Source organism: Pogona vitticeps, chromosome 2 (genome assembly GCF_051106095.1).
Source record: "Pogona vitticeps strain Pit_001003342236 chromosome 2, PviZW2.1, whole genome shotgun sequence".
Taxonomy (NCBI): Eukaryota; Metazoa; Chordata; class Lepidosauria; order Squamata; family Agamidae; genus Pogona; species Pogona vitticeps.
The window spans coordinates 34,546,995-34,571,083 of NC_135784.1; the positions used below are offsets into that span (position 1 = coordinate 34,546,995).

Sequence of the window (24,089 nt, forward strand, 5' to 3'; positions counted from 1 at the left end):
CCTAGTGGTTCGAAAGCATGCAAATGCAAGTAGATAAATAGGGACCATCTCGGTGGGAAGGTAACAGCATTCCGTGTCTAAGTCGCACTGGCCATGTGACCACGGAAGATTGTCTTCGGACAAAACGCTGGCTCTATGGCTTGGAAACGGGGATGAGCACCACCCCCTAGAGTCGAACACGACTGGACAAAAATTGTCAAGGGGAACCTTTACCTTTACCAGTAGCCTAATAATGCAGTTATAGGGAGGAAGGGTGAGCAGTGCACCATTCACACTGTATCATATAATAAAAAATTTAATAAACAAATTGTTGTTAATATAGTGAACATGGTAACATCTGAGACAGATTGACTTAATAAAGAAAGTTATGACTTTTAATTTGCAAGATCTGAGTGATGCTGTTAATGACAGGACCTTTGAGTGGTTATTAATTCATAGGATTGTCATGATGTACAAATCAAAGTGACAGCACACGGTGAATTTGATTTAATCCCTCTCAATATTAATAAGAAGCTGGTTTCTCAATGTTCATTCATGAACCGATGTCAAGCTGCTTACTCCAAACTCTAGAAAATGCAAGACCACAGAAGGCAAGAAGAACCCAAGAGAACAACGTTTCTGGTCTCCCGGCCCCTGTACTAGCAGCCCCCCGCCGACAGGGGTCAGCAGAAAGCTTCCTTTCCCGCACACCGTTTGCGCAGGTTCGGTTGGGATGGAGCGGAGTTTCCTCGGCAAGCTATCTCTGGCCGACGTCGGGAAGCCGAAGAATGAATTCAACGCGGAGTTTGCGTAGCGATTCTACCTCGCCTCCTCGCTGCGTTAGCGTAGCTTGGCCTGAAAGGACGGCTAGATTTAGATTTCGCTTTTAGCTCCTCCCTCCAGGCCGCTACGGCGTTTGCGCAGCGGCCGGCGGTAAGCCTCTGTCGGAAGCGGCCGAAAAATCCAGCGGCTGCTCTTAGCGGGCGGCTGGAGGGAGGGCGCTGATGATTGGCTTGCGGCTCCCGTGACGCGAGAGCCTCCCTCGGCCAAAGAGGAGGCGCCTTTTTCGGCGTGAGGGTCTTACGCGAGGCTCCGGCTTGAGGCCTCCCGCGGAAGGGTGAGAAAGGCCTCCGACGACAGGGATGGGGAAGATGTGAGGGCCGGACGTGGCCTGAAACGATGAGGAGGAAGCCAGAGCGATAATTATTCTCGGGGTTTGCTTTCCAAGGTGTGTGTGAGTGTGCGAACGGACGGATGACCCGAGGCTTGGAAGGAGGAATATTGTGCTGTCCTTCCTGCCCCCCTTAAAAAACAAAAGCAAAAAGGAAAAAAAATAACCTCCTCAACTCCACAACCTCCTAAAAAAAAAAGACCGGGCGAACCATAAATACTGGGTCTCGTCCGTGGGGAATGTGCGACCTGCAAAGCGCGTTCCTGAGCGTGTGCAGAATGTTTTTTTTCCCCCCTCTAGCCGTCAATAAAGATCTGCAAGCAGGATTTCCAGCCCCACCCCGCCCCATGCCCGTGAGGGGGGCGTGCGCTCTCAGGGCTGGTTAATCCCAAAGCTTAGCTTTTTAGGCAGATAGGGTTAAAAGGCCCAGGAACGCCGGTGGCGGATCAGAGCAGCTCATGTAGTCCATCATCCTTCCCTGTTGGAGTAAAGGATGAAGGAGAGTGACCAGCCCAGGCAGCCTGGCAAGTAAAAGCCTTGAAGCCAGTTGCACCCTGCCAATGCTTGTCTGTGAAATAATGGCAGTAAATGGTAATAGTGCATCTGTCTCAACATGGGGGTTCTGTTCAGTTGTCATGGCTAAAAATTAGCTGATAACCTCCCAGTCCCATTTGTGATTCCCTTCCAAAATGATGCCAGGTAATAGTTTTCATGATGTCTTAATGTGTTTTTTTGGGAATAGATGACTTTCTTTTATGGCTTTCTTTTTCATGTTTCCCGTTCCAAGGTTTTGTTTGTGTTTGTGCAATGTTCTTAATGTGGATTTTTTGCCTCTGCAAATGTGTTACATGTGGTATTTAGCTTTCAGGCCTTGAATTGAACCCAGTACAAATGCATACAGGAAGCTTGCAAGCTCTCTGTGGCCTGTCTTGTGAACTGTTCAAAAGCTGCTATGAATGCAGAGAGCAGCTTGTTTGGAATTTAGTGCTCTAGTCCTGCAGAAACTGTGCTACATATCTATTTGTTTATAAGCCCCATGTCAAATCTTGATATTGATCTTTAAAACTCTAAATGGTTTGCTGTTAGGTAACTTGAATCCTCACCTGCATCAGCCTGTCAGAGTTTTGAAGTCAGCCACAGTGGCCCTACTCACAGTACATATACATCGATGGAGGTGCCTTTTCAGTGGTGACTTCTTGGTACTGGAGTTGTCTGCCTCAGGAAGGAAACTTGGCTTCCTGCCCTTTTTATTTTAGATCATCCCTAAAGAATTTTGAATTTCAAACTGTTTTTTAATAGGAAGTTTGTTTGTTTGTTTTTCTTGTTGAAAAAACTGCGTGTTGCACTAGATGTTTGATGTGTGCATCCAGCTTTTTTCATGAGAAGATATAGCTAATTGTTAATGCTACTCTATTGCTTTGTTTTAAAAATTGTACTGTTAAAGAATCTGTTTTTCATGTAACACGTGGAAAAGATTTTTAGTTTTGAATAATAGAATTCCTATTGTTAAAATAAAATTTTGAAATGTATGTGGAAATCAGCACCTTTGTTTTTTTAAAGCAAACAATTAATTAAAAAGTAACTAAAGGAGGAGATGAACTTAATGTGAAACCAGTCTGCATACAGTATGCCCCAGAAGTTTTTTGTTTTTGTTTTTTTAACAGGTTTTGTTTTATTTAAACTTGCCAGACCAGTTTTTTCCCTTAATCAGGCTTCTTTTTTTTAACTCACTGGACCAGTTAAGATAGTGGTGTATGATGAATGTCTTGACCATAATCTACATATAAACCTCAGTGTCAGGCCTGCGCCTTCATGAAACGGAAGAATTTATTAATTTTTCAGTCTTTAACGGTATTCTGAATGATACCTAATTATGTCGTGGATAGAGTGATGGACTAGGACCCAGGAGACCTGGGTTTAACTTCGTATCCAACCATGGCTACTTGGAATATGTCTGTAGAACTCTTGAAATTCCTACCCCTAGTAGGGTCACTGCAAGTCAGTTCCGCCTTGACAGCGCGCACACACAATTGAATTTATGTGCATAGCTCATCAGTTACTGCTTTAAAGTGCCATATTCTGCTTAAAATCTTATCAAGGATACTTTTTATGAAGTAAGCTGAATCTTCATATTGCGTGAGATGTATGAGGCTCTTCATGCCCTGTGCAGTGTCTCAGTCAGAATAGTAAGCACAACATTATGGATAGTGCTTGGAATAGCGGCTTCTCCAAGTGCTCGCTGTATCCCATTTTATGCACCTAAGGTGTCTGATTGGAGTTAACCCAATTAATAATAGTAAATCAAGGCCACACAGAAATGGCTTTGCATGGTTGTTGCAGCCTGGTTTTTAACTGGGATGGGCACTGGAGAATGTAGATGGAATGCCAGTACTACGACAGCTTCTTTGGTTCTTAGTTACTTTCTGAAGTAGTTTAAAGTGCTGTTCCTGACTTTTCAATTTCTGCATGATCTGGCTTTAGATATGGATGTGGGGTATTGGCAAGTTGCCCATGGTGAACTCTTCAAGTAGCATGATTACTTCCTTACTATTCATTTCATAGGAGTGGCCTCTGGTGCTAAGCTGAGTTGAGTTGATATCACCATGTTTCTGGAGTCACCTGGATATGTGTATGCTTTGGGTGCAGTTCCAGAGTGTCACAAACGGGGTGACACTAGCTATGATATGCATGCCAGTGGCCTGAAGATCTACTCATAGCTGTCACCCACATCAACTCCATTCGACGGATGATTGCAAGAGTCCTGTCACTGTCCCATGCCAATTCCAAGCCTGAAAATCTTGTATCCATCGTGCAAGACAATACCTTTTTGATGGCAATAGACTTGCCCTAGAGAAATACCAGACCATTTCTACTGTTGCCTTTAGTAGGCAAATTGAAATGCTTTGTTAGAAGCATTTGAAATCTTGTACTGGGTGCCATTTTAATCTTCCTGAGACCTATTACGTACAGTATTAGCTTCCTGGCTTGACCTTTATGTCCTTTAATTCTCAGTCTGGGTTTGCAGTTGAGGGGTTGGGTTCTCTTTTGTTTTTGTTTGAAGGCTTCTTCAGAGCCAAAACAAAATGAAGCCAAAACTAATAAGTACATTCAGAAATGGAGGAGGGGCAGAGATCTTGGTTCTCTTTTCAAACTGTATCAAACTGTGTATAGACACAGTGGGAGGAGGCTTGGGAAGGAATGCATCCCTCCCCCGCCCGCCTGGAACTGCTTGTAATTCCTTAGGCTGGGGGAGACCATCTTGACATTTTAAAGGTGTAGACATCTGCCTTTATCCTTTAACATCATTAATTGTTTAGAAATCCAGCAGTTGGGTTGACATGTAACAGCTGGGGTTGCAAGGGAGGCCTGACATGTGTTCGGGCAGCATGCTGTTACATATAGTTGGTTCATCCTGCCAGTGGAAGCAGATAAGCAAACCATAGTAGGGGAGGAAAACATGGACTTCCGTTTTACAAGTGGAGATCTGCTTGCCTAAGGTTGGAATTACTCTTAAATGTTCTTGTTCTGAAGTATTTGATCTTGGAATACCCAGTACGGTTGTAGTGCACATGGTGATGGACTAGTACTCAGGAAACTTGGGTTCAGATCTCCTCTCAGCCATGGAAAATCAACATGTATCCATATGGAACTGATCCACTTACTGAATTTTTTACTTATTTTGAAAGCTCTTTTAGGGTCACTGTAAGTTGCTTCTGATTTGACAGCACATAACATTTAATCTTCATTTCTTAAATGTTTACCCTGAATTACTAGCCTGGGGTAAGACTGCAAGAGTAATCCAGCCGTATGCAACAGTGTGGTGCTTAGACACACACATCAGAGTGCCCTGGAACCTTGGCTGTTTTTTATATGTCAACATGTCTAGTTCTATAGATGTATACCCTTGTTCATATGTTTCATAATGATCTTACGCAAATAATTAAGTCCAGAGATGGTTTTTCGGGCTCTTTGGCCATATTCTGAAGGTTGCCCTTCCTGATGTTTCGCCAGTCTCTGTGGTCGGCATCTTCAGAGGACAGCAACCTGTGCTCTGGTGTAGTTGGCTTGGGAGTGCAGTATTAATGGCTGTGAGATAGGCTTTTGTCTTTTTCTGTAGATAGGTGAGTAGTGTGTATTGTTGTGGGTGTATTGTTGTGCTAAGGGGAAGAGATTATCTGTTCCTGTGGTTGATGGGTGTCATTAGCTGGTCTTTTGTTTGTAGTGATCCCCTGTCCTTGTGGCTGGGTAGAGTTCGTTGACCTTTTGCACATAGTATGTTTGATAGCTGGGAGCCAAGTTTTGTTGAGCTTCATACTTTTCTCTTTTTTGTTGAAACTGTGCTTGTGGATTTCAATGGCTTCCCTGTGCAGTCTGACGTAATGATTGCTGGTGTTGTCCAGTATTTCAGTATTTTGAAATAGAATTTCATGTCCAGTTTGTTTCAGGGCATGTTCAGCTACTGCAGATTTTTCTGGTTGTTTTAGTCTGCAGTGTCTCTCATGTTCTTTGATTCTGGTGTGGATGCTTCGTTTTGTGGTTCCAATATATACCTGACCACAACTCCAAGGCATCCGGTATACCCGGTGGTGAGGGGGTCCGTTCTGTCCTTTGCTGACCGCAACATTTGTTGTATTTTTGTGGTGGGCTTGAATACTGTTTGTAGGTTGTGTTTTTTCAAAAGTTTCCCCATGCAGTCCGTGACCTCTTTGATGTATGGCAGAAATACTTTATTTGTGGGTGGCTGTTTTTCTTCTTCTTCAGTTTGGTGTTGTTTTCTAGGTTTGATGGCTCTTGTGATTTCATTTTTGGAGTAGCCATTTGCCTGTAGGGCCCAATTCAGATGGTTGGGTTCAGTGCTGAGAAACTGAGCTTCACAGTTTCAATTTGCCCGGTCTACCAATGTTTTGATTATGCCTCTTTTTTTGCTGTGGGTGGTGGTTGGAGTTTTTGTATAGGTACCGGTCTGTGTGGGTGGGTTTTCTGTAGACCTTGTGTCCCAGTCGGAGGTCAGTTTTGCGTAGGACCATGACATCTAAGAACGGGAGCTGGCCCTCTATTTCTTTTTCCATGGTGAATTGTATATTTGGGTGGCTGCTGTTGAGATGGTTGAGAAATTCTTCCAATTTTTCTTCACCGTGACTCCAAATTGCAAAGGTGTCATCCACATATCGGAACCAGACTGTGGGTGCAAGGGGTGCCAAAGCCAGGGCAAGTTTTTCAAAATGCTCCATGTAGAAGTTTGCTATAATGTGTGACTATTCCACCATTATAGCTAAACAACCAGACAGCATCTTTTAGATCTTCATATTTTCTCAGACTAGGACTGCAAGTTTGATCAGTCAAAACAAAAGAAAACCTTGGATTATCAGTTGTTGTTTTTCTGCACTTAATCAAAGGCCATTACTGTCGGAATCCAGCTCCGACAACCTGTGGTGAAGGGAGAAATCTCTGAAAGGGTCTGGAGGGAGAGATCTCTGAAATAAAGGAGACTGCAGTCGAGTTATCTGGTTCAAAGTGTGCTCAGGGTCATTGGCTGAAGTACAGGAACACACAACAGAACTGAACTGAAAAACTGTACTGAACTGCCTCAGTGACGCCCAGCATCTCCTTTTATTGAGTATAGAAGTTACATAACTCAGGGCTTCAACCAATAGGGCGTCGAGTGTAATCTGCCCAGCAACAAACCGCACAAGGACATCAACGTGGTACAATGCATGAGTATGTGATAACAAGCACGTAAGTTATGGCTCATATTCCCACACATTACCGGTCCTAATAATTCCACAGTACCAGAAATAAAATAATGGAGTTGGAAGGGGCCTATAATGTCATGGAGTCCAATCCCCTATTAAATGCAGGAATCCAAGTCAATCTGACCAATATACCCACAAACTGTGTACAGGTTCTTTGTAATCTAATGAAGAAGAGAGCAAGACACATTGCAGGATCCAAGAATGATCCACCTGCAGTGGATGTCAGAAGTTACGTCAGAAATAAACTTGTACTTCAGTATCTGCTTATTGGCATCCTGCAGCCCATTGGCATGTTGAGGCACCCCTAGTTTATCATCTTTGTAGTCCCACCTAACTCGGGTGTCAGGGAAAAACAATGCGAAGTATCATCGGCATATGGGTGACACCTCACTCCAAATCTCCTGATACCCTCATCTAGTGGCCTTGTATAGAGATGAAAAAGCATGGTGGAATGATTTATTCAGCATTTATGATCTGCATTTCTGGACCAATTTTGCTCATGAAAGAATGCAAAGTAAACATATGAAAACAAAAGGATTTGAGTGGATTCTTGAATCTTTGCATTGGGAGCAATGTTCCCTCTAATTTTCGACCAGCATTGAGCGGCAACCCTGGCCTGTGCACGCAAAGTTCCGACTGCAGTTAGAACCAAATGAGCGGCAATACTAACTGTGGATGCACAGCGCTAGTACAGCTCTGCACAGCCACACCCTTGCACAGCTTAGAGGGAACATTGGTTGGGAGCTAAATAGGGTGAATGAATGCTGTGCACCTCCCATCCGCCACCAGCATGTGTTTCAGCAAACTGTATGGATGCTTCCTTTCCAAACCAACACTTCTATGATTCTAAGTATAACTCTTGGTTCAGTGTTGTTCCCATCATTATCCTGCAGAGCTCTCTGTCAAGGGTATCATTCTCAGTGGTCTCAAAAGCCAGTACAAAATAAAGGGGAACCAACAGGGCTGCACAGTCCTGACAGCGATCTTCCATCAAGAGATTGAAGAGAATTTCAGTGCCAAAATCAGGCTTGAAACTAGACTGAAATAGGTCAAGGTAATATTTCTTCCAAGAGCACTTGGTATTAAAACCACTGCAACCTTTATGTTGCCCAGAAACTATCTTGATAATGTGATTATTAATTGTTACAATCTTCTGTGTCCAGAAAGGGTTTTTGGAACCAAGCATTATTTTTAATGGATCAGGAATACATCTAACTCTTGAGAGGATGAAAAGGTTGAGGCGAGACAGAGAACTATAGGGCATGTGATGAAAAGCTAGATAAACAAGTCATCAGGTTTGCTTTGTACTCCCTCCTTGCTTTGTTTGGTCAGCTTGGCTGATCTGAGTAAGTACATCTTAATACGTACTGAGATAACAGAATACCGTAAGCCCATGGAAAGTTTGGACATTTGAAGTGGACTGGAAGGAGCTTGAAGGATCAGGTAGAGACTTCCCTTTAATAAAGCAAGAAGGCCGGGCCAAGGATGTATTCATATCATTTGTACTGTCTGTGGCAGCCATATTTTAGTTATGCTGTGTTCATCTTTTACCAGTGACTTGAGCAATGTACTTCTTGAATCTGATGCCACAGACAGCAAGGTTGGTAAGGTTTTAATATTCCATCAGAATTACTTAAATGCACAACCATCAGAATGGCCTGACAAAAACTCTGACTGAACTGATTGTGTGGTTGAGTCGTATGACTTTTAAATCTCCTTTACATCATAGAATTGAGATCCTTGGCCAAGCAAATGGTCAAATAGCCCTGTGCATAGCAGAGGTAAGCTTCAGCTGCATATACTGGAAGAGGGTCCACTGATCTCCCATCTGAATCTACAGCTCTGCTCATTCCAACATACAGTGGTGCCTCGCAAGACGATTGGCTCGCAGGAATTATTCATCCGCAAGACAATTGGTTTTTGCGATTGCTGTGGCGTTTTGCAAGACAATGTTTTCTATGGACGATTTTTGCAAGATGATGATTTTTTCCCCATTGGAACACATTAAATAGATTTCAATGCATTCCCAGTGGGGAACCGCGTTTCGTAAGACAATGTTTTCTGTGAACGATTTTCGCAAGACGATTTTCCCCTTTGGAACGCATTAATTAGATTTCAATGCATTCCAATGGGGAACCGTGTTTCGCAAGACAATGTTTTCACAAGATGACATTTTTCGTGGAATGCATTAACATTGTCTTGCGAGGCACTACTGTACTATTTTCCATATGCTTTATCCAGTTACTGTTGCATGCCTCACAATTACTTCAGTCTGGTATCAGTTCTGAAGACAAGATGTCTCTCTACCACCTTGTAGGATTATAGTTATGCTTTTTAAAAAAATGCCCATTAAAATTCTCTTGTTCTATGGCTGAATGCATGTTTCCGTACTCTTAATAATGACCATGGTGGGGATGGTGTGTGGTCAAGTCGATTCCAGTGTCGGTGAAAATGTAGTTAAATGTAGTATACCTAACATCATTTGTTATGATGGTCAGTGTATATCCAGTCTCTTGGTTGCACTGACATATCATACTAAGCTGTGGTTTATGTTGGCCATGATTTTTGTTCTAGTGATGAAATGTCTTGCGAATAAAAAACCAAACTAGTTTTTCTGTCATGGTTTATTTTGAAAACAACTTTCTTATTGGCTCTTGTCTCAGGGTGGGCAGCTAGGGAAAGAAGACAAGAACAAGTGTTCAATGTTTGAATGTAAAACATGATATTGTTAAAGAAAACAGATAAAAACTGGCTTTGAAAAAAGATTATAAAATAACAACTCTCAGAATAATGAAATTAAATCCAACTACAGTGACTTCAGTACATTGCTAGGCAACAAGCAGGCCATTCTGGTAGACCAAAATGACCTTGTAAAAGGCAAATGCTGCCAAGAATATGGGACTAAATTGTCCAAAAAAAAAAAAAAAAGACAGCAGAGATAGTTTTAACTGCAGAGATAAGACATGGTGCTTTTCATATAGCAGTTGCCAAGTCAAGAAAAACAATGTTTCAGAATTGTTAGAAAGGAAATGGGAAAAGTAGAACACATTTCCTTTAAGTTTGCATTTGTGGCTTGATAAAATGTGTCTTTCATGAGCTAGCTGAATTGGACTGTGATTTTTTGAAATATTTCATGCTAACTGAATAAATGTTTCTACGTTTTATTAACAGAGGGGTACAAAGATAGCAAAGCTAGAAACCAGTTTAATCAAAGGAAATGAATACTAAAGCCAAGTCGCCCAGAAGATACATTTGTAATCTCTTATGTTGTGTGCCATCAAGTTGGAACTGATTTATACTGACCTTAATAGGGCTTTCATGGTAAGTGAGATATTTAAAGACTGGTTTTACTAATTCCACCTCCCTATTGACCTTCTGTGGCTGAACAGGGATTCAAACCCAGGCCTCCTGAGTTCTACTTTGTCACTCTGAGAGCCAAGCATGCGAGTCAAGAAGAAGAAATAGATAAATATATTAGGTAGTTTATAGCTGCAAGGGAAAACAGACAATAAGTACCTGCTTACAACCAGTAGATATTAAAAATGAGCCCTTTTCCTTGTGACCAGTTTTATTAGCTGGAGAAATAGGTACAGTGGGACCTCGACCTACGGAATTAATCCATATTGGAATGGTGTCCGTAGGTCGAAAAGTCCGTAGGTCAAAATGCATTTCCCATAGGAATGCATTGAAAACCCTGTAATCCGTAACCTGGCCAACAACCCCCCCAAATTAAAATACATTTTTAAAAATTAAACCTTAACTTTCCAAAGCCTTCCAGAGGTCCCCCACTGCTGCCATCGCTGCTGCCGGAGGCTTCCGAGGCCTTTGGCGTCGCTGCCAGAGGCCTCTCGGAGGTCCCCTGCTGATGCAGGCTTTCCCAGGGTGGACTGGGCCTATCAGGGGAGGGCTTCCACCGGCAGGCCTGGTCTACTCCCCGGGAAAGCCTGGGGAGCAGACCAGGCTTACAGGGGGAAGCCCTCCCCTGGTAGGCCCGGTCCACCCTAGAAAAGACTGTGTCGGGGAGGGCACCTCCAAGATGCCTCCCATGGTGGCGGAAAAGCCCTGGAAGGCATCCAGAGGCAGATCAGCAGCCTACGGACTGCAAGGGGGAGGCGGGGAAAGCGCCAAATTTGAAGCGCCAACTTTCCCCGATTCCCCCTTCTGGTCCGTAGGTCCATTATCTGGCCACAAGTCGAAGTACATACATCAAAAAGTACGTAAGTGGAGCCATTCGTAAGTCGAGACTCCACTGTAATAGCTTGATTGCTTGCAAAAAATAGAGATCAAAATACTATAAAATACTCTGATTTAAGGGAGAGATGGAGAGAGGGAAGAAATATTCTGTAGTTGCTGGATGGTGTTCTGTGTATCTAGAATAAGAGCAAATATTGTTTTATAATCCACTACTGGTGTGTCTTTGTAATTTCTTTATATTTTTACACCTAATTTATGGTTCATAAAGGATAATTAAATTAAAATTTCTGTTGCTAATAATAATTACTAATAATCTATTACAGTGGTGCCCTGCATAGCGATGATAATCCGTTCCGAAAAAATCATCACTATACGGATTCGTCGCTATGCGGAAAAAAAGCCCATAGGAATGCATTAAAACCCGTTTAATGCGTTCCTATGGGCAAAAAACTCACCTTTATGCAAAAATCTTTCATAAGGCCGCCATTTTCGCTGCCCGGTAAGCAAGGAATCTGGGCAAAAACACAGCGGGCACCCATTTTTTTTTTACCCGGTGGCCATTTTGAACCGCCGATCAGCTGTTCTAAAAACATGGCTATGCAGAAATCAGTAAGCGAAACAGCTTACCGATCATCACAAAGCGATTTTTACCATTTAAAACATCGTTATGCGATCGCAAAAAAAATCACTATGCGGATTCGTCGTTAAACGGGGCGCCCGTTAAGTGAGGCACCACTGTACTTCTAATAATTTCTAATAATAACCATGTGCCATCAATTCCAACTTATAGCAACCCCTTCCAGGGTATACTAGGTAGAGAGTATTTAAGTGGCTTACCATTCTCTTTTTTGGGGGGAATCTTGGGATTCTGCAGCTTGCCCAAGGCTGTATGTGCTGACTGTTCTCATGGGAAGCAGAGAGGACAATCAGACTCCCATTCCTCTGGCTTTGCAGCCAGATTCCTATCTCACTGAGCTATTCAGCTAGCCTTATTAGGTATCTTTGGCATAATAACAGTTTTTAATCTTTTAGTAATGTTCTTATTTTTATGTATCAAATTGATGCTATCCAAATAAAGGAAAATATGACTATATGCTCTTGCTTATTATAGAATATATTTTCCAGCCCTGATTATGAGTTAGAATATTTACAAAGATATCAAGAAGTTCTTTTCTAAAATGCAATGAATTTTGTGTGCATGTGGATCTCACAAATACACAAAGATTCTTCATTTCAGGAGATGAATGTTAGACTGCATGAGGATTGCTTTCAGATACTTCAGACTCCATTGAGGTCTCCAATTTAAAACAAATGATTCATAGGAATCGAAGAAGAGGTAATGTTTTGGATTTAAGCCTGATAGTATGGTTTAAACGTGGGTTTTCAGAGGGCTAATAAGCTACACTTTATTTGTAGAAACATGTTCAGACACAAGTGAGAATTCATCAAAACATATTCTAATTTACCATTACAAGTCAATCTGGCCATTATGATGCTAACAAATAGTCCCAAAATAAGAAGTGTGATGTCAGATATATTGGTGTGTGGAAAGAAGTATTTTGCCTGTTTGATTGCAGTTGATAATACCGTATTGCTAAAGATCTAAGAAATTCCATCTGTTTCTTTTTAATAAACAGCACGGCAACTGAACTAGCCAAATTAAATGTAATCCTCTGAGTCTTGAGTCATTGACAAGAAGACTGAACAAGTACCTGCTACCTACCCATTCTCATTTATTGCTTTCTGTACATTTTTTCAGAGGGAGTTCGATTCCCCACTGTGCCTCCTCGATAGGGTCTGGACACAATATTCCATAGGGTCCCTTCCAGCTCTGCAGTTCTAAAATTATAATGATGATGATTACTATTAATCCAAGGTTTCCACAGGATGCTAGCCACACCAAAGGGCCTTCAGAGGAATTTCTGTGAGCTGTTCTAATGTAACAACAAAAGTAAAGTTATCCATTCTTGCTGATAGAAGTTGTACTGTGGCACATATGTTTTGCTGAGTATGATGGACAAGAGTTCCTGACATCCATTCCAGTATAGATAGGGGATGTTCTCTTGGTGCTAATCTCCACTAGTGACCTTAAATCTGAAATATGATTTCAGCAAATCTAAAGCTTTCTCTATCTCCTGGATTAACAGAAAACAAATTGAAAATCCAATTATGGCTGTCAGTTTAGAGACTAGATTAACCCAATTATTTTTTAGCATATTAATCTGTGCTAGCTTTGAAATTTTTACTACTTCTATATAGTTACGTAATCCAACTAAAAATGCTGCTTTTCGTATTTTAGCTTCAGCTGACAACACAGAATGTTGGTAGATTAACTACAGCTGTCATGAGATAGAATAAATACAATTCTCAAACATTGCTTTTAATTTAAATTTGCAAAAGATTGATTCAGATTGCCCTAGGCTGTACTCCATAGAGTAACTATCCCCCTGCTTTCTTTCAGAAAACTTTTAAGTGGAAGTGTAATTAATTACTTCCTATTTGCAAAAATAAAATTACTTTGTTTGGCCATCCTTTTTTTGTTATTTCCTTTGTGTTTTTTTAAAAATGTGAACTAATGAAAATGAGTTACTTGCTTAACATGGGCAGTTGAATTTTCTTTTATAGTCTATCCATATTGTTTCTAATTTTTTGAACAATTGCTGTTGTTTACTGTCATTAACATGATTTTTTTTTTCATAATTAATAGGTCACAATTGACTTATATAGTAGTAACTGCAGATTTTCTTAATTATCTCCTGCACATCCAGTTTATTTATTTAAAACATTTATGTATACCCCACTTTTCTCCTCAAGAGGACCAGGAGGATTTAGGAGGATGATATAAAGATTATACAAATCAACATACATTAAAAGGATAATAGCCTGTCTGCCCAGTATACAGGATTGTGAGAGGAAGTGGATAGAACAACAATAATAGTACATATAAATGAAACATTCATGGAGGCAATAAATGACATTATATTCCAGTAGAGGATGGAATTCTTTTTGATAACTCTCTTGAATATCTTACTTAAATCTTTCCTGAAGTTTCAGTATGAAAACTTATAGTTAAATGAAACAATCTGCTATTTATTCCTGCATGAGACAGTTTCCACCAAAATTTTTGCATAATAATCAGACTGCCTTCACATCAAGAAAAGCATGAACATTCTTTACATTTATGGGTTAATTTGGCAGTCACAGAAGGGTTAGCTGTTGAGTTTTGAAAACATATTTGCTCCTAAGCCAGCATGTTTACCTCTACAGCCCATTTAATCAAACTTTGCAGCAAAACCTGTGCCTATAATTTGTTCAAAACTGACTGAAGAGAGATTGGTCAGTATTGGGTTTATTTGATCCAGGGTGGGTCACAGTTTTTTTAAAAAATAGATTTTTGATGATTTAAATAAATTTAAATCGTGATTTAAATCAATTTGAATTTTAGAAATCATTGATTTTTATCAACCCTATTTGGATTTGTTTTCCCTTTCCTTCTTCTGTAGTAGAACCACAATTCATTCTGCTGAATAGCTCAGTGGTTTAAGTCTCTGGCTGGAGGCACAGTGGGGAATTTGACTTCCAATGTTTGGCTTTGTAGCCAGATACTTAAAGCACTGAGTTATACAGCCAGTTAATGACTTTAGCCCCTCCTTAAACAATTAGACTGTGGGAAGAATTTTCTAGAGACTTTCTAAGCAACATGGTCTCTAACAACTGGAGCAAATGTTTTACACCTCTTTCTCCTGTTGTCTGTTAATTCAAAGTGCCTTTGAAATCCCAATAGGTACAATCCCAGAGTTCCTGTCCTTGTTTATTCAAAGGTTGGCCCTCAGGTCATGTGAATGAGTTGCTGGCAGCTGTTATTATCTGGGTTTCTCTACTTCTCAGATGGGTTTAAAGGAGATTAACTGCAATTATCTGATGTCTCTGGGTTATGTAGCTTAAATGACAAGACTGGACTTTTGTGACTGCAAAGAGAGGGGGGAATGATTCCAAACAGAGGTTTGAGTTGTGACTCTCCTGAGTAGATAGATGTTTTGCAATCCTGGTCTTATTTCTAGGTTAGAGTAAATTCTGGGGGTTTCTGGTTCACATTTGGGTTGAGCCGCTTTGTGTTCCTTGTTGGGAGAAATGTTACTACTACTACTACTACTACTACTACTACTACTACTACTACTACTACTACTACTACTACTACTACTACTACTAATAATAATAATAATAATAATAATAATAATAATAATAATAATAATAATAATAATAATAATAATAATAATACAGTGGTGCCACGCATAGTGATGATAATCCGTTCCGAAAAAATCATCGCTATATGAATTCGTCGCTATGCGGAACAAAAAAGCCCATAGGAACGCATTAAAACACGTTTAATGCATTCCTATGGGCAAAAAACTCACTGTTATGTGAAAATCCTCCATACGGCCGCCATTTTCGCTGCCTGGTAAGCGAGGAAAGGGCGCGAAAACACTGCGGGCGGCTATTTTCTTTACCCGCTGGCCATTTTGGAACCGCCCATCAGCTGTTGGAAAAACATTGTTATGCGATAATCAGTAAGCGAAACAATCACTACGCAGATTCGTCATTAACCGAAGCGCTTGTTATGCGGGGCACCACTGAAGAAGAAGAAGAAGAAGAAGAAGAAGAAGAAGAAGAAGTAGTAGTAGTAGTAGTAGTAGTAGTAGTAGTAGTAGTAGTAGTAGTAGTAGTAGTAGTAGTAGTAGTAGTAATAATAATAATAATAATAATAATAATAATAATAATAATAATAATAATAATAATAATAATAATAATAATAATAATAATAATAATGGTGTTGTAACGGCTTTTTTGTTTTTCCCTTTTTAATTTCTTTTCTATGCTTTCTCTTAATAAACTTTATAAAACTTGCAAGCTTGGTTTGCATAGTGAAAAAGAGATAAGTGCAGTACTTTCTCCAGTTCCTTCCACTGCGGTCGTTCTACTGGTTTGGGAAGTGTTTTTTAGTTATTTCTCCCTTTTTTTCATCCAAGAGGGGTAGTGACAGTGGTTTACTGAGTACAGGGTGACAGGACAAATTCACAAGTAGGAGCACAAGCCACAACCTACTGCAACTTCTCCTTCCCAGAAGTCCAGACATGGGTGTCAATTTTGATCTTAATAATTAACTTATTCTTTTGAAGCATGAGAAATTGTATCCTGCAACTGCAGATGACAGGAAACTGTTATTGTTTACTCATTAAGTCGTGAGGAATGGAGGCACACTGGCCTCTCAGTAGCTGCTGCGCCATCCAGGCAGGCCTCTGCCCAATCTGGCCCTCCATCAGGGCAGGCAATTGAGGTCCAACTTTCAGAATCAGACTCTTCTCAGCATTCTCTCTGAGGGGATCGGGAGGAACGGAGGCACACTGTCCTCTCAGTGGCTGGTGTGCCGTCCAGCCAGGCCTCTGCCCATGCTCTTGAATGGCTTTCCGTTGGGGGAAACATTGTTTCACTTAGCGATGTTTCCTATGGGGATTTTCGCTTAAGGACGGTAATCCGTTCCCATTGGAACGGATTAACCGGTTTTCAATGCATTCCTATGGGAAATGGTGTTTCGCTTAACGATGTTTTCCCATAGCGATGGGTTTTTTGGAACCAATTAACATCGTTAAGCGAGGCACCACTGTATACTTCTGTACCCAGAAAAGCTTGCCATCTTTTTTCCTGATGGCATCGCAGAGATACAGTAATATTGTTTTGAAGAATTGAATTTCCTGGCTTTTTAAAACAGGAGCTTAAATATACATATTCTGCACACAAATTCAATCAGAAATTTCCCTCATATAGAATAAACTAGTGATAGAGAATTCTAGAAGATGAGAATATGATCTCTACTATGGTTACTGGAAAGAAGAAAGAAGTGAGAACTGCTTGGATGTGACTAGTCTTTCTGTGCCAGAATATTTTGAAGGGCTGTTTTGGACTTAATGAAATGGTGAAGCAAAGATGTCCGTAGATACAACACATACAATGGAGAAACATACACACCCTTTATCCTCTTGGTTAAATTAATGTTGCCATGCCCAGACTGGAAAGCTATGTTCCAGTTTCCCTTTCTTTGAGTTAGGCAAGCTGAGGAAGAAAAGCTATATTGGACTGAAAGCTTTGTGCATATTTTCCAAAAAATATCTCCTTTGGTTTTTGGAAGGAAAAAAAAGGAAGAGGTTGGAGTTGTCAAAGAATGTCACTGGAAACCAAGGTCAAAATCAGCCATCCTATGTGAAAAGAAGATAGTGAAGAAAGACAAGGAAAACAATCAAGTAATTTGAAATGTGTTGGTACACATCCTAAAGACAGCCAGAAAAGAAGAAAAGTGGGTGCTCAGTCAAGTCAAGCCTGAATTCTCACTTGTGCAAAAATGAGCAACCAAAGCCTACCTATGAGGCACGTATAATGGAAATACAGAAGTGCCCAGAATAGATTATATTTCTCGGAAAAGTAGGATCAATCAGTAAAGAGATGAAGATCCTAACATGAGAAGGGTTGACTCAATAAAAGAAGCCACAACTGTTAGTTTGTAAGGTCTTAGCAGAACTTAATGAAAAAGACAATATTGCTAGGAAGTGGGGAGCCGCAGGAAGAGGGAACAACCTGAGATGCTTTAGGTTTGTAAGATCTGTCCAGAGCTCTTAATGACAGGACCTTTTTGAAGTCAGTAACTCATACAGTGTGAGAAAGATGGGGGAGAGGGGTTTTCTACATCTCTTCTGTCTCTCTAACCTTCATCCCAATGTTCTCCCCTCATGTTGCAGCTCTCCTTGACTACTGTTGCAGCTGTCTTCACTTGCAAGTAAACCCGGTAAAACCTGCTTTCATATCATCCCCAGTTACAAATTAAAATCCTCAGTAATTTCACAGCTTAAATGAGTGAGCTGCTGAATATTATTCTCTATTTTTTAAATTATCTTAAATATTTTCACAGGAAGAAGTTAAATCTTTTCTTTCACAGTCATTGAATCTTCAGAGTGGCAGAGTCAAAAGCTCAATCCAATTATGATGTCGGCAGGTTATAAGAGAAAGCAGGTAAACTCATAGGTTATGTTGTTTTAAAATCACTACAGTGGTGCCTACGAACGCCCCTACTTAACGAACATTTCGACTTACGAACAGCTCCAGTTGCAACATTTTGCTTTGACTTATGAACAGAAAAAAGGCAAGGAAAAAAGGCGGGCAATTCAAATTTCTAACTGTAGGTGGCAATGAGGCTGCTTTGTATTGCAGCTCTTTCATTTTTGGCAGTTAAGAGAGTGTGTCATCGTCATCGGAGGTTTGGGGCTGCCTCCTGCTTCGGAGTGAGCGTGTGTGAGTCTGCAGGGAGGTAAGCTGCTGTTTTCTCCTTTTAAAAAACTGTTCTGGTTGAGTTTTGGCTGGGGCACGTATATTTCTGTACTGTGTTGTTGGTGGCTTTGCTGTTTATTTTTGGAGGTTTTTTACCTCAGCAACGGAGGTGGTTCTTCTTCGGGGCCTCTGTGAATGCACACAAATGGGTTGTTCTGTGCCTGCGCTGAATGTCTCGGAAGATTATAGAGCTTAAAAGTACAAAGTTGGTGGGACGTTCCCCTGTGGAGCACATGCTCCGCCCACCTCAGATTCTCCTCAGTTCCTTTTTTCCGCTGTGCTAATCAGACCTCCAGAAGAATGGAGCGTGTTTCTGAGTGATTTTTAGTGACTATGTTAGTATTTCCTCTTCTAATTAACACCTAAATTGATACCTTCCTATTTTCCAATCAACTAATCGACGTTCCCCTGCCAGTTAGTTACGTTTCTTTGCTTTCCCCACTTTTGGCTTCCCGCCCCTCCCCCATCTCTTCAAGTGTCTCTCCCTCTGGTTTCCCGCTCTTTACGGCCTCAACAGCTCCTTTTAAAAGGTGTGTTGGCTGTTCAAATAAGATCCCATTATCTGACAGCCACGAATGCTGTTTACTCTGCTTGGGCGGACAGCCACGAATGCTGTTTACTCTGCTTGGGCGAGCAACACCTAACCCATTTTTGTGCAGCATGTAAAAATTTACCAAGCCGGCACTTAAGCAAAGGCTCCAAAGGCTCCGATCTCACCTTTGGGAGACAGCGATGAACAAAAAAGGCTCACGCTCCGGTGTCAAATGGTAGCCTGTCTCCCCACACTGGCCTCCCAGTGGCTGGTGTGCCATCCAGCCAGGCCTCGGCCCATTCTGTCCGAGCATCAGAGCGGGCAATTGAGGTCCAACTTTCAGGATCAGACTCTCCTCAGCATTCTCTCTGAGGGGATCGGGAGGAACAGAGGCACACTGGCCTCTCGGTGGCTGGTGTGCCATCCAGCCAGGCCTCTACCTATTCTGGCCCTGCATCAGGGTGGGCGATTGAGATCCAACTTTCAGGATCGAACTCTCCTCAACGCTCTCCCTGAGGGGATCGGGAGGAACGGAGGCACACTGGCCCTCTCAGTAGCTGGTGTGCCATCCAGCCAGGCCTCAGCCCATTCTGGCCCTGCATCAGGGCAGGCAGATTCAGGTCCAACTTTCAGGATCGACTCTCCTCAGCATTCTCTCTGAGGGGATCGGGAGGAACGGAGGCACACTGGCCTCTCAGTAGCTGCTGCACCATCCAGCCAGGCCTCGGCCCATTCTGGCCCTGCATCAGGGCGGGCGATTGAGGCCCAACTTTCAGGATCGGACTCTTCTCAGTATTATCTCTGATAGGATAAGGAGGAACGGAGGCACACTGGCCTCTCAGTAGCTGCTGTGCCAACCAGCCAGGCCTCGGCCCATTCTGGCCCTACATCAGGGCAGGAGATTGAGGTCCAACTTTGAGGATCGGACTCTCCTCAGCATTCTCTCTGAGGGGATCGGGAGGAACAAAGGCACACTGGCCTCTCAGTAGCTGCTGCGCCATCCAGCCAGGCCTTGGCCCATTCTGGCCCTGCATCAGGGTGGGCAATTGAGGTCCAACTTTCAGGATCGGACACTCCTCATCATTCTCGCTGAGGGGATCGGGAGGAACGGAGGCATACTGGCCTCAGTAGCTACTGCGCCATCCAGCCAGGCCTCGGCCCATTCTGGCCCTGCATCAGAGCAGGCGACTGAGGTCCAACTTTCAGGATCAGACTCTCCTCAGCATTCTCTCTGAGGGGATCGGGAGGAACAAAGGCACACTGGCCTCTCAGTAGCTGCTGTGCCATCCAGCCAGGCCTCGGCCCATTCTGGCCCTCCATCAGAGCAGGCGATTGAGGTCCAACTTTCAGGATTGGACTCTTCAATATTCTCCTCAAGGGCATCAGGAGGAATGGAGACACACTGGCCTCTCAGTAGCTGCTGCGCCATCCAGCCAGGCCTCGGCCCATTCTGGCCCTGCATCAGAGCAGGCGATTGAGGTCCAACTTTCAGGATTGGACTCTTCAATATTCTCCTCAAGGGCATCAGGAGGAATGGAGGCACACTGGCCTCTCAGTAGCTGCTGCGCCATCCAGCCAGGCCTTGGCCCATTCTGGCCCTGCATCAGGGCAGGAGATTGAGGTCCAACTTTGAGGATCGGACTCTCCTCAGCATTCTCTCTGAGGGGATCGGGAGGAACAAAGGCACACTGGCCTCTCAGTAGCTGCTGTGCCATCCAGCCAGGCCTCGTCCCATTCTGGCCCTGCATCAGGGCGGGCGATTGAGGTCCAACTTTTAGGATCAGAATCTCCTTTTAGGATCAGAATCTCCTCAGCATTCTTTCTGAGGAGATCGGGAGGAACGGAGGCACACTGGCCTCTCAGTAGCTGCTGCGCCATCCAGCCAGGCCTCGGCCCATTCTGGCCCTGCATCAGGGTGGGCAATTGAGGTCCAACTTTCAGGATCAGACACTCCTCAGCATTCTCTCTGAGGGGATCGGGAAGAACGGAGGCATACTGGCCTCTCAGTAGCTACGGCGCCATCCAGCCAGGCCTCGGCCCATTCTGGCCCTCCATCAGAGCAGGCGATTGAGGTCCAACTTTCAGGATTGGACTCTTCAATATTCTCCTCAAGAGCATCAGGAGGAATGGAGGCACACTGGCCTCTCAGTGGCTCGAGTGCCATCCAGCCAGGCCTCTGCCCAATCTGGCCCTACATCAGGGTGGGCGATTGAGGTCCAACTTTCAGGATCGGACTCTCCTCAGCATTTTCTCTGAGGGGATTGGGAGGAACAAAGGCACACTGGCCTCTCAGTAGCTGCTGTGCCATCCAGCCAGGCCTTGGCCCATTCTGGCCCTGCATCAGGGCGGGCGACTGAGGTCCAGCTTTCTGGATCGGACTCTCCTCAGCATTTTCTCAGAGGGGATTCGGAGGAACAAAGGCACACTGGCCTCTCAGTAGCTGCTGTGCCATCCAGCCAGGCCTCGGCCCATTCTGGCCCTGCATCAGGGCAGGAGATTGAGGCCCAACTTTCAGGATTGGACTCTCCTCAGCATTATCTCTGATAGGATAAGGAGGAATGGAGACACACTGGCCTCTCAGTAGCTGCTGCGCCATCCAGCCAGGCCTCGGCCCATTCTGGCCCTGCATCAGAGCAGGCGATTGAGGTCCAACTTTCAGGATTGGACTCTTCAATATTCTTCTCAAGGGCATCAGGAGGAAAGGAGGCACACTGGCCTCTCAGTAGCTGCTGCGCCATCCAGCCAGGCCTCGGCCCATTCTGGCCCTGCATCAGGGTGGGCAATTGAGGTCCAACTTTCAGGATCGGACACTCCTCATCATTTTCGCTGAGGGGATCGGGAGGAACGGAGGCATACTGGCCTCAGTAGCTACTGCGCCATCCAGCCAGGCCTCGGCCCATTCTGGCCCTGCATCAGAGCAGGCGACTGAGGTCCAACTTTCAGGATTGGGCTCTTCAATATTCTCCTCAAGGGCATTTGGAGGAATGGAGGCACACTGGCCTCTCAGTGGCTGGTGTGCCATCCAGCCAGGCCTCTGCCCAATCTGGCCCTACATCAGGCTGGGCGATTGAGGTCCAACTTTCAGGATCGGACTACTCAGCATTTTCTCCGAGGGGATTGGGAGGAACAAAGGCACACTGGCCTCTCAGTAGCTGCTGTGCCATCCAGCCAGGCCTCGGCCCATTCTGGCCCTGCATCAGGGCAGGAGATTGAGGCCCAACTTTCAGGATTGGAGTCTCCTCAGCATTATCTGTGATAGGATAAGAAGGAACGGAGACACACTGGCCTCTCAGTAGCTGCTGTGCCATCCAGCCAGGCCTCGGCCCATTCTGGCCCTGCATCAGGGCAGGAGATTGAGGCCCAACTTTCAGGATTGGACTCTCCTCAGCATTATCTCTGATAGGATAAGGAGGAATGGAGACACACTGGCCTCTCAGTAGCTGTTGCGCCATCCAGCCAGGCCTCGGCCCATTCTGGCCCTGCATCAGGGCGGGCAATTGAAGTCCAACTTTCAGGATTGGACTCTTCAATATTCTCCTCAAGGGCATCAGGAGGAATGGAGGCACACTGGCCTCTCAGTAGCTGCTGCGCCATCCAGCCAGGCCTTGGCCCATTCTGGCCCTGCATCAGGGCAGGAGATTGAGGTCCAACTTTGAGGATCGGACTCTCCTCAGCATTCTCTCTGAGGGGATCGGGAGGAACAAAGGCACACTGGCCTCTCAGTAGCTGCTGTGCCATCCAGCCAGGCCTCGGCCCATTCTGGCCCTCCATCAGAGCAGGCGATTGAGGTCCAACTTTCAGGATTGGACTCTTCAATATTCTCCTCAAGGGCATCAGGAGGAATGGAGACACACTGGCCTCTCAGTAGCTGCTGCGCCATCCAGCCAGGCCTTGGCCCATTCTGGCCCTGCATCAGGGCAGGAGATTGAGGTCCAACTTTGAGGATCGGACTCTCCTCAGCATTCTCTCTGAGGGGATCGGGAGGAACAAAGGCACACTGGCCTCTCAGTAGCTGCTGTGCCATCCAGCCAGGCCTCGGCCCATTCTGGCCCTGCATCAGAGCAGGCGATTGAGGTCCAACTTTCAGGATTGGACTCTTCAATATTCTCCTCAAGGGCATCAGGAGGAATGGAGGCACACTGGCCTCTCAGTAGCTGCTGCGCCATCCAGCCAGGCCTTGGCCCATTCTGGCCCTGTATCAGGGCAGGAGATTGAGGTCCAACTTTGAGGATCGGACTCTCCTCAGCATTCTCTCTGAGGGGATCGGGAGGAACAAAGGCACACTGGCCTCTCAGTAGCTGCTGTGCCATCCAGCCAGGCCTCGGCCCATTCTGGCCCTCCATCAGAGCAGGCGATTGAGGTCCAACTTTTAGGATCAGAATCTCCTTTTAGGATCAGAATCTCCTCAGCATTCTTTCTGAGGAGATCGGGAGGAACGGAGGCACACTGGCCTCTCAGTAGCTGCTGCGCCATCCAGCCAGGCCTCGGCCCATTCTGGCCCTGCATCAGGGTGGGCAATTGAGGTCCAACTTTCAGGATCAGACACTCCTCAGCATTCTCTCTGAGGGGATCGGGAAGAACGGAGGCATACTGGCCTCTCAGTAGCTACGGCGCCATCCAGCCAGGCCTCGGCCCATTCTGGCCCTCCATCAGAGCAGGCGATTGAGGTCCAACTTTCAGGATTGGACTCTTCAATATTCTCCTCAAGAGCATCAGGAGGAATGGAGGCACACTGGCCTCTCAGTGGCTCGAGTGCCATCCAGCCAGGCCTCTGCCCAATCTGGCCCTACATCAGGGTGGGCGATTGAGGTCCAACTTTCAGGATCGGACTCTCCTCAGCATTTTCTCTGAGGGGATTGGGAGGAACAAAGGCACACTGGCCTCTCAGTAGCTGCTGTGCCATCCAGCCAGGCCTTGGCCCATTCTGGCCCTGCATCAGGGCAGGCGACTGAGGTCCAGCTTTCTGGATCGGACTCTCCTCAGCATTTTCTCTGAGGGGATTCGGAGGAACAAAGGCACACTGGCCTCTCAGTAGCTGCTGTGCCATCCAGCCAGGCCTCGGCCCATTCTGGCCCTGCATCAGGGC

General features: G+C 44.4%; 1 protein-coding gene across 5 annotated transcripts in view; it reads left to right on the forward strand.

Moving 5' to 3' along the window:
* The first annotated feature begins 186 nt into the window (after nucleotides 1-186).
* CCDC71 (coiled-coil domain containing 71) overlaps nucleotides 187-24,089 on the forward strand; it is a 46,089-nt gene continuing 22,186 nt past the window's right edge. For 2 of the 5 annotated variants that reach the window (XM_072989286.2, XM_020795391.3), the window contains exon 1: nucleotides 187-1,207. The gene's annotated coding sequence lies outside the window, so the exon portion shown is untranslated. Of the gene's footprint in view, nucleotides 1,850-10,074; nucleotides 10,225-12,334; nucleotides 12,434-17,281; nucleotides 18,157-24,089 lie in introns of all 5 variants that reach the window. The other 3 variants (XM_078388793.1, XM_078388792.1, XM_072989281.2) reach the window with 3 other exon arrangements.